Genomic DNA, 11,632 nt, shown 5'->3' with positions numbered 1-11,632 from the left:
AAGTCACCACTAGTCGATATGCACGCATAAATTGGTACAGCCATAAGATTAAGACAAAAATGTGGATGCTTATTGACTTACCCCAGTAATTCAGTGATACCATATACTGTAGCTCTTCTTTCTATACTAGAGAAATAAGCCCTAAACTTGTCTCCAACGCTAAATGATTCAGCAGAATTATTGCCTCCAAACTTTGTGCTACTGTATCAAATTCTCTGATGGCATTATTTCGATAGCAAAGATGCCGATGTTCGCCGTAAAGGAAACCGCTCAAATGACGTTAAATGCTGAGCGATGATCATCAACGTTGTTCGTTCGGTAATTATCGCCATAGCAGACCCAAAGCTTAAGTGCTCCCATGTTCTGTTAAGCTGATTCCTAGTCTTTCGAAAATTGTTATATTTTTATTTTAGTAGGTTATTTTACGACGCTTTATTAACAGCTTAGGTTATTTAGCGTCTGAATGAGATGAAGGTGATAATGCCGGTGAAATGAGTCCGGGGGCAGCACCGTAAGTTACCCAGCATTTGCTCATATTGGGCTGAGGGAAAACCCCGGAAAAAACCTCAACCAGGTAACTTTCCCCGACCGGGAATCGAACCCGGGCCACCTGGTTTCGCGGCTAGACGCGCTAACCGTTACTCCACAGGTGTGGACATGTTATATTAAAACGTAATTTATATGTAATTCTGAGTCATATAGCCTATTATTTAAATAATTCCTCTCAGTTACCAAAGTGTCCAATCAATTATAGGCCCATTTCAAGCTAACACCTTTTTTTTTAATTAGGAAAATTAAATTTCCTTCAACTGTTACTCCATTAATGTAGTCATAAAATGTCATCAGAGTTCTTGTATGTTGAAGTGCGCCTGGTGTTCTGTCTACCCTGCAAACCATTGGGCGCAACCGCTTGAAAATCGGATATTCGGTCGGATGTTCAACCTCGCCGGTTGTTCTCCGACCGTTCAAATATAAACCGGTTCTAAGCGCTGTTCTGCAGCACTCTAATTGCTACATGACATTCAAAGTCACTGAAACAACCTCATACCACAGCAACTTATTGCTGAGTGGCAGTATTTTTCATTAATAGTAATAATAATAATAATAATAATAATAATAATAATAATAATATTATTATTATTATTATTATTATTATTAATAAGAGGGTTAAGAGGGAAGTATTATATGATATTCTCATTGAATTTGGTATTCCCAAGAAACTACTGTAGTTCGATTCATTAAAATGTGTCTCAGTGAAACATACAGCAGAGTCCGTATAGGTCAGTTTCTAACTGATGCTTTTCCAATTCACTGCGGGCTAAAGAAGGGAAATGCACTATCACATTTACTTTTTAACTTCGCTTTAGAATATGCCATTAGGAAAGTTCAGGATAACAGGCAGGGTTTGGAATTGAACGGGTTACATCTGCTGATTGTCTATGCGGATGACGTGAATATGTTAGGAGAAAATCCACAAACGATTAGAGAAAACACTGAAATTTTACTGGAAGCAAGTAAAGCGATCGGTTTGGAAGTAAATCCCGAAAAGACAAAGTATATGTTTAAGTCTCGTGACGAGAATATTGTACGAAATGGAAATACAAAAATTGGAGATTTATCCTTCGAAGGGGTGGAAAATTTCAAATATTTTGGAGCAACAGTAACAAATATAAATGACACTCGGGAGGAAATTAAACACAGAATAAATATGGGAAATGCGTGTTATTATTCGGTTGAGAAGCTTTTATCATCTAGTCTGCTGTCAAAAATTCTGAAAGTTAGAATTTATAAAACAGTTATATTACCGGTTGTTCTTTATGGTTGTAAAAGTTGGACTCTCACTCAGAGAGGAACATAGGTTAAGGGTGTTTGAGAATAAGGTGCTTAGGAAAATATTTGGGGCTAAGAGGGATGAAGTTACAGGAGAATGGAAAAGTTACACAACGCAGAACTGCACGCATTGTATTCTTCACCTGACATAATTAGGAACATTAAATCCAGACGTTTGAGATGGGCAGGGCATGTAGCACGTATGGACGAATCCAGAAATGCATATAGAGTATTAGTTGGGAGACCGGAGGGAAAAAGACCTTTGGGGAGGCCGAGACGTAGATGGGAGGATAATATTAAAATGGATTTGAGGGAGGTGGGATATGATGATAGAGACTGGATTAATCTTGCACAGGATAGGGACCGATGGCGGGCTTATGTGAGGGCGGCAATGAACCTTCGGGTTCCTTAAAAGCCATTTGTAAGTAATAATAATAATAATAATAATGATAATAATAAGAATAATAATAATAATATAGTACCAACGACTTAAATAATACTGGGACATCATTTTATTTTTACTTCAATTTTTATTGTACCTGAGTTTCTTAATGTACTTCACTCCCACCCCTTCTACTAATGAAGTTCAACAGTCCTCCCCACAGATCCAAGACCGCATATACAATCATAGTAGCCTTACGGTCATAGTAAACATTACGTTCCAAAAATATGTTCGCGTTTTCCAATGACGAAAGAGCTTTCAATATTATATCATTTTCCATTTGCCTACGTCGCATCCCGGTTTCCCCCACCTGCTTCTATTCGCCTCTCTGTAAATGTTAGTGGCTGGGCTGTCTTAGCTCTTTTCTGAGAACATTAATTTCTGTTAGGAATTGGACGTCTACGTAATATTATACCCATACAATTCTTTAAAATAACTTGAATAAAGGGGCCTCGTTAAGTAACTAACTGTCACGTGATTTCCTCCCTTTCTACGACGCAGCGACGTAACCACTTGGATGGACAGTAGATAGCATGTCTGAGTAATTTTATCTTTTCGGATCGGGCAGAAGTGAAGATTGAATTTACAGTACGTAAGGTCTCTTTTATAGAGTAGGTACAGAATTATTTCAACATGAGTTACTGATACGAAGTACAAATCTGGTAATTGGAATTACGTACAATAGTCTATAGTGCGATAATACGCACATTAGAACTGAAGCCTGTATCGAAATGAACGGCCACCATTTTCCAAAATGTGTTTAAATATCCATATTCTGATTATTTTTCAATTTAACTTCATTCTCTATAGTGTACGCTAATGTGTTGTAGACAGTTTAATATACACTGCATGATGAATACGTCCACATGGAAAGCTCAGTTCGTGAGTAAAAGCACTCATTGTTAATACTATACTGTATTTTGATTAAACAAAATCCTAATGAAAATTATCAAACTCAAAATAGGGAAATTTCCTAGTTTACGTAAATGGATGAACTACTTTTCTTCCCTCGTATACCTAGTAAATTGATTTGTTTGTATATTACGCCAGTATCATCGAACTCCAGTTATGGAAGGGGGTAGCAAACGGTGTTTCCGGTTCTTAATCGTTGATGCAAAGGTATAGCCAGGTTAATATTAGAAATGTTAGTAAAAATAAAATGATATCCCTGTATAATAACAATAACATTAATATCATGAATAATAAAGGTTATCTATGGGAGGTACATAGGCTAGTTAAATTAGGCCTCACCGAAGATTTCGATCACCTGCTGGTACCGGTTACTCACCGCATATAACCCAAGCAATGCAGCTGTGATCGACGCAGAAGCATACCACTCTTCGTGATTATGTGAATACTATAACAAGTATAGAAATAAAATGAAGGGAAAATCTTTTCGTTGTAATGCTGGGGTGCAGCAAATCGATCCAGAGACGTGCGATGTCTGTGTGTACGGCCACTGACTAACCACTCGGCACCGGTTCAATTATCATTTGCTTCCCCTTCCTACTTTGAAAACGCGGGGGTTATTTTCGATTTCCGATCAACTTCGTTGATATTATAAAGGAGCCATTTACAAAGCTTAATCAAAATTGAGTTGATTTTACTTGTTAAGAGTCAATAAGTATTTTCTCGTTGAGCTGTGTTATCCAGTTCCCCCCTTCAAACTTTCAACTCATGACTTACACTGTCATTTTTCTATCAGTTTTTTTTTTCCTTCTCGGAAAAATATAGTACAGTCGCTGTACAATAAATAACTGAACAAGCGTGTACAGAAAATCGTTAAAAGTTTCAATGTAGGACAGATTTTATATTAGATGACATACCCTTTGCATTTTGCAGTTTTTATAACTTTGTTTATACACTCAACAAACAGTTTGTTTCAGCTTTTATGAAAAGAAATAACAACAATGTGTTATGTAGTCACGTTTGTTTATTGTTGCACATTTTAATCGTTGTTAGTTTTAATATTGCAGGTTCTTACTTAACAGAATATTACAACTTTACCTGCAGACTTACTAAAGGCTTTACCAACAACCAAAAACGTATTTAAAAATAGGGTTAAGGATTTTACTAATAGACGGTAATTATGTAAATGTTATTTTGTTATTGAAGTGTTGTATCAGTGAAGAATTATGTTGTGTCAGTGAAGTGTGTTGTGTCAGTGAAGTGTGTTGTGTCAGTGAAGTGCGTTGTGTCAGTGAAGTGCGTTGTGTCAGTGAAACGTGTTCCTGTCAGGGAAGCTTTAGAGTTTATAGTGGCAGTGCAAAGTATTTGAACAGTGAAATGTTTTTGAAGTGTTAGTGAAATCAGGATAGAATCAGTGAAATGTGTCGTAGTTCCAGTGCAGTGAGTGACTTGACAGCGACATGAGTGTAATGTGGAAAGGTACTTGTGCAGATATGAACATACCATACTCGTGGGTTTTAGTTCGAACTTAGATTTAAGGTACAAATTAGATTTATTTTAAATGTTATTTTAAGTGATCGTGCTTCATTTAATTTAGGATATTCCCTATTATTATTATTGTTATTATTATTATTATTGATATTATTATTATAAATTATTGTTAGTATTAATTATTTGTATTAATTATTGGTATTATTAACTGTATTTTTAATTAATAAGTTTATTATTGTCATTATTGAGTGTAATTAGTTACCACTGCCACCGGGTATATACCCATTGCAGTGTGAGTAAATACATACATAAACACATACAGGTATTGTTTAATGCAATTTTCTGTAAGGTACAATATGTATCAGCACTACTACATGGAAAAAAATGTTTAGAGAAATGTCCTACGGCATGGTTTGCAAACAGTACTTTTGATCAATTTTAATACAATGTTATAATTTTTTTTTCATGTTCTGATTCACTCAGATGATACCTTTCGTCATGATTGGATTCTCCATTTTCATCACTTGTCTCTACTTCGTTCATAAGCTTTTTAATACATGCTGTTTCTTCAATACTACAAATTTTATTGTTAGCCACTTAACTGCCTTTACCAACAATAATAGGCGACTGAACTGTAAAACACTAATCGAAAACGAGAAGAATGAGGTATAATAACACTGTTACGTGAGTAGTCGCGTGGGCCTGAAAAGCCTCCAACGCCTTCAAGCACAATGCACCCTGGGGCTAGCGTATCTTACCCACAGAGAACACAGTGCACCATGGTGCACTCGTAGCTGCTAGCGGGTATGCTCTCTACCTCTTCCTGCTGCACGACGGGGCACCCGGGACGGCTCCGCTTACCCTTTACACATTCCAGCAAGTGCTAACGACCACTATCTTAAAGCTACAATGCGGATGTAAGATTTCTTCCTGCAACTATTACATATTTTGTAACAGTCTTCAAAATCTTCGTAGCCATATTAATTTCAGAGACTTCCAGACACACCTCTTCGTGAACTAGGAAGCTTGACAGATGATTAGGCTATTAATTTTAGTTTCATCCTTCTCATATAGGAACAGAATTTGTATGTATAGTGAATCAACGATATAAAACACACAGATGTACATCTAGGGACACTGAGAATTATTTTATCCACAGAAATATTGTCTTTCTTCGATTTGAACAAAAACTACAATTATGAGATTCAAAAAGTGACATGGTAAACACGGATAACTGTTATCAAAATCAGGTTACTGATACAGTACGAAGACCAATGCTGATATAGTATTACGTTAATTAGAATACATGATCCTTCGTAATTCCATGTTAACATCTCATTTCATTTGTATATTTAAGATTCCTATAGATCAACTATTGACCAGATATTTTGTATTCGACAGATAATGGAGAAAAAATGGGAGTATAAGGATACAGTGTATCAGTTATTCATAGATTTCAAAAAGGCATATGACTCGGTTAAGAGAAAAGTTTTATATGATATTCTTATTGAATTTGGTATTCCCAAGAAACTAGTTCGATTAATTAAAATGTGTCTCTGTGAAACGTAGGCTTACAGCAGAGTTCGTATAGGTCAGTTTCTGTCAGATGCGTTTCCAATTCACTGCGGGCTAAAGCAACGAGATGCACTATCACCTTTACTTTTTAACTTTGCTCTAGAATATGCCATTAGGAAAGTCCAGGATAACAGAGAGGGTTTGGAATTGAACGGGTTACATCAGCTTCTTGTCTATGCGGATGACGTGAATTTGTTAGGAGAAAATCCACAAACGATTAGGGAAAACACGGAAATTTTACTTGAAGCAAGTAAAGCGATCGGTTTGGAAGTAAATCCTGAAAAGACAAAGAATGTGATTATGTCTCGTGACCAGAATATTGTACGAAATGGAAATATAAAAATTGGAAATTTATCTTTTGAAGAGGTGGAGAAGTTCAAATATTTTGGAGCAACAGTAACAAATATAAATGATACTCGGGAGGAAATTAAACACAGAATAAATATGGGAAATGTCTGTTATTATTCGGTTGATAAGCTTTTATCATCCAGTCTGCTGTCAAAAAATCTGAAAGTTAGAATTTATAAAACAGTTATATTACCTGTTGTTCTTTATGGTTGTGAAAATTGGACTCTCACTTTGAGAGAGGAACATAGGTTAAGGGTGTTTGAGAATAAGGTGCTTAGAAAAAATATTTGGGGCTAAGAGGGATGAAGTTACAGGAGAATGGAGAAAGTTACACAAGACAGAACTGCACGCACTGTATTCTTCACCTGACATAATTAGGAACATAAAATCCAGACGTTTGAGATGGACAGGGCATGTAGCACGTATGGGCGAATCCAGAAATGCGTATAGAGTGTTAGTTGGGAGGCCGGAGGGAAAAAGACCTTTAGGGAGGCCGAGATGTAGATGGGAAGATGATATTAGAATGGATTTGAGGGAGGTGGGACATGATGATAGAGAATGGATTAATCTTGCTCAGGACAGGGACCAATGGCCGGCTTATGTGAGGGCGGCAATGAACCTCCGGGTTCCTTAAAAGCCAGTAAGTAAGTAAGTAATCACAATTTTAATTTGCTATGAATGACGTCTCCAGGGATGGGTTTGGTTGATGTGAATGGGTTAAAAAGTGTTCCCCAGACACATACGTCTGCTGTAGCCTCTTCTACAGAAGTTATTCTCAGCTTCCAGCTGCTACTCCGTTTCCAATAACGAGCCCAGATGAACCTAATGCCCTCGGGGTGTGGGGCTTGCTTCACAGCCTCAAGAGCCGGGTTTCTCGATTATATTAAATAATGGTTCACTGATTTTTGCTGTTAAGTTTCTGAATTCAATATGTAAAAGTCTATTTGTAACTTAGTTAATAAATTGAAGTATACTAAAAGAGATTCCTAAATAAATCAGATGCTACCTATAGGCCTATTAAAACACTTCCCACGAATTTCTGAAACTTAAGGCTGGTTCACAATAAACCGGGAACGAGAACCAGAATGAAAACGAGAAGCAGAGAACGTGAATATGAAAATTTTTGATTCACAATAAACCGAGAACGTAGACGACTAAGGCCCAATTGTATAAAACTCCCTGACTAAAGATCAACTTTGATCGAAGATGGAAAAGTGAACCGAGTTCAGACACTTCTTCTATTGTATAAAACTTTTCTGCGATCAAATTACCTTGGTTCAAATGCAATCTAAGTTCACGTGAAAAGGATTTGGCAACATCGCATAAACAGGTGAAATACGTGATGCGCGGACAGGTTTGTTCAGTGTTGCCAATCTAAGGACTTTAACTCTTTTTCAACAACAATTTCTTTTAACTTTTATATTGCTTAAATAGGGCTTTAGTGACCTTTTTAGCACCCCATAGTGACAAAATTTAATCTTTCTTTGTTGATAATGAGAAATCTAGCGACTTTACAACTACTTTTTGGCGACTTTCTGTTGGAGACACTGGTTTTTTGTGCAATGTAAATAATGGCGGACAATAAGAAGAAGGTTGACTGTTCTCCGAGTTGTTATCATGTTATGGTGTTTGATATTGCTAAACATAATAAAGCTTTATAAAACGACAATTTTTGTTTAATAATACAGTTAATTGAAAATTTATGAATGTACCTATCATATCCATTAATATTAATGGTTGTTATATACATAATATAATTATAGGTTATGTTATTTGATACTGCTGAACACGATAGAGCCTTATAAAATATAAGTTTGTTTGTGTATTAAGGCAAGAAATTGAAAGAAATATATATAAATGTACCTATTATATCTATTAATATTAATAATAATGAATATTTTATTTGCACAATCTGTCACTCGTATATTTCAAACAGAAAAGAAATAACTGAACTTGGATCATCTAACTTAATCGGAGAAATTTCTTCAGTCAAAGTTGACTTTAGTTTGAGACAAATTAATCTCAGATTAGACTTTATACAACACAAAATTCCAAGTTCAACTGAAACAAGGGTCAATTTAACCTCTGATCTAAGATTAAATGGTTTATACAATCGGGCCTAAGCACATCGATATGCATGTCAATAACGGTATGTAAAGTCGATATTACGCATTCTGATGTTATTTGTGTATAATTGACCAATGGCGTTCTCTCATGAGTACAAGGCAGCCAACATAAACACAGGTAAACCAACTTCGAAATTTCAACTGAAACATTTCATTAGATACGGTATTATAAATATGCCCATGCATCTTTATTATCACAGCCTGTTTTAAGTCTACCATAACGTAAAATAATTAGAGAAGAAACATTTGTAATAGAACAAAAATGAACACAACAGTAGTTATTGAATTGAAGCATGAATATGTAGTGTGTAATACAACCAATACAGTAATAAAATATGATTCACTTACGATCGGTGTTCAAAGATGCTGCTATTGAAAGCCACGTATTCTCCTTCATTTTCTCATCTTTATACGAAGCGCGCCGCTTATCGTAAACGTGAGGACTTTCCTCAATACTCAATATTAGAATCTCATCAAATAAAACTTGCTCCATGATGCATAGCACAGAACAAAATAATGCATAGGTTATGTCACGGTCTTCTTGCTACAAAATATATGACGACAAAATAGATGGCAATAGAATGAATCTAGTGGGCTATGATCGAAAACGTGAACGCCAAAGTTGAAACTTGGCCAACTCTTCGTTCCCGATCCTGGGCTCCGGCAAGCTTTTCGTTAATTGTGAATGCTCACATTTAAATGTACACATTTTAACAATTTTACCGTTTTCGTTCCGATTCTCGTTTCCGGTTTATTGTGAACCAGCCTTTAATCTTACCATCTCGTAAACACAAAAACTGTCGTTTTAGTTTGTTTTTAAAAATATAACAATTATTTTATAAATTGTTCTCATATAAAATAATAACAAATTATCATATTCTAAATGAAATTTTCCACATGAAAAAAATATTAAATTTAATATGAAAAATATTTAAATTCAAAGTCTGCACTGAATTATGAAAGTATTACACTGAAACTCATGTAGAGTCCAGAGCTGAAGAAGAATTTTTCGTCGAGACGGAGAGTTTCTAAGCTCAGGTGACAGAACAGGTAATTAGGACAAACTGAAAGGGTCGATTTCTAAAACGAGGTCTAGACCACGGCCATGGTTTTAAACCTCGTTTGGACTTATAAAACGAGGTCTTTTTCATTTTTCTGAGCCATGGCTCGAAACCATGGTCTGAAGCGGAGACCACGGCTGGGGTAGGTTTAAAACCTCGGCTTCATGTGTACAAGATGGAAGTAGATGATCAGCTGGGTGATTATAGAAGGAAAATTTCTGTCTACGGGTATTAAATCCCAGGATTAGAGAGATGAGAGACAGGAATAATCCTTTGTAACTATATAACGACGATAATTTGAGGCAAATATTTCGATTTTCGAAGGAATCAACGCAAAATTTAGCAAGAATGCTTAATAATAATCTGCAACGAAATGCAAGAGGCGGCAGGTTGAGCATTTTTACACGTTCTTGTTGCTTTGAGGGAGGTAAGATATAATATTTTATATTAATTATACCTTTATGTCTTTAAGGCGATATAACTTAATTTTTAGTCTTTATAGTAGATTTGGACATTATATTTAATACTCGAAAATGACGTGAGCATGCAGGAATATGAAGTAAACGTGATTTTGTTTTCTTATTTTAAGTTTTATGCTACTAGGGCTTTCAACGTAGTAGGCCTCTTATATATGAAAATAGAACCACACTACATTTTAGTCTCAATTGAAAATTTATTCCAGTTAATATTTAGGTTATTAATTCCTTAGAACCGGGTTTTCAGGTAGTTAATGTTGGTAGTAGTTATGAAAAAGTGATTAAAAAAACAACATAAGTGCTCGATTTATGCTAATTATTTGGATAATTTCATTCTGGTACCTAAAAATCCGACCCCTATTAAATACTAAGTAATGCTAGTATTTTAATGCACATATATTCTCTAAATTAGTAGACATAACAATACCTTAGCTGAGAACTAAAGAATGTGACTTACTGTAATTCAATAAAAATATTAATTCCGATGTTCATTTCTTTCTAATATCGACGTTTAAAGGAATAAAAATCGATTCTTAGCTCCGTTGCCATATATAAAACCCTCGAACCTCGGTTTCCTCTCAAGCCGCGTTTCGACTTCGTTTTAGAAATCGCATAAGGATTCAGACCTCGATCGGGATTTAAAAGCCGGGGTTTGGAACTACGATTTCGTCCGTGTTTTAGAAATCGACCCAAAGAATTTTGGACTAATGTTCTTAATCTTGTTTAAATACATGTTTAATATTTGAATTAACTTACGTAATTTTAAAATATGTCTCATCATAAAAAAAATACGATATTACTTAGATTAGATTAGGTTGGGTTGGGTTGGGTTGGATTGAATTGGGTCGAATCGGATCGGATTGGGTCGGGTCGGGTCGGGTCGGGTCTGGTCTGGTCGGGTGAGGTGGGGTGGAGTGAGGTGAGAATTATTACATTCTATGAATTCAGGTGAATGGATAAATGAGTAGCTTATAATAACAAATGAGAACTTGCATCTACATACATATATAGTGTTATGTCAAATAGCAGGTCTCTCTACATCAGTTATTCATATATTTCAAAAAGGCGTATGACTCGGTTAAGAGAGAAGCTTTATATAATATTCTTATTGAATTTGGTATTCCCAAGAAACTAGTTCGATTAATTAAAATGTGTCTTAGTGAAACTTACAGCAGAGTCCGCATAGGCCTGTTTCTATCTGATGCTTTTCCAATTCACTGCGGACTAAAGCAGGCAGATGAACTATCACCTTTACTTTTTAATTTTGCTCTAGAATATGCCATTAGGAAAGTTCAGGATAACAGACAGGGTTTGGAATTGAACGGGTTACATCACCTTCTTGTCTACACGGATGACGTGAATATATTAGGAGAA

Source organism: Periplaneta americana, chromosome 10, assembly GCF_040183065.1.
Source record: "Periplaneta americana isolate PAMFEO1 chromosome 10, P.americana_PAMFEO1_priV1, whole genome shotgun sequence".
Classification (NCBI taxonomy): domain Eukaryota; kingdom Metazoa; phylum Arthropoda; class Insecta; order Blattodea; family Blattidae; genus Periplaneta; species Periplaneta americana.
This window is presented reverse-complemented; position numbering follows the sequence as displayed.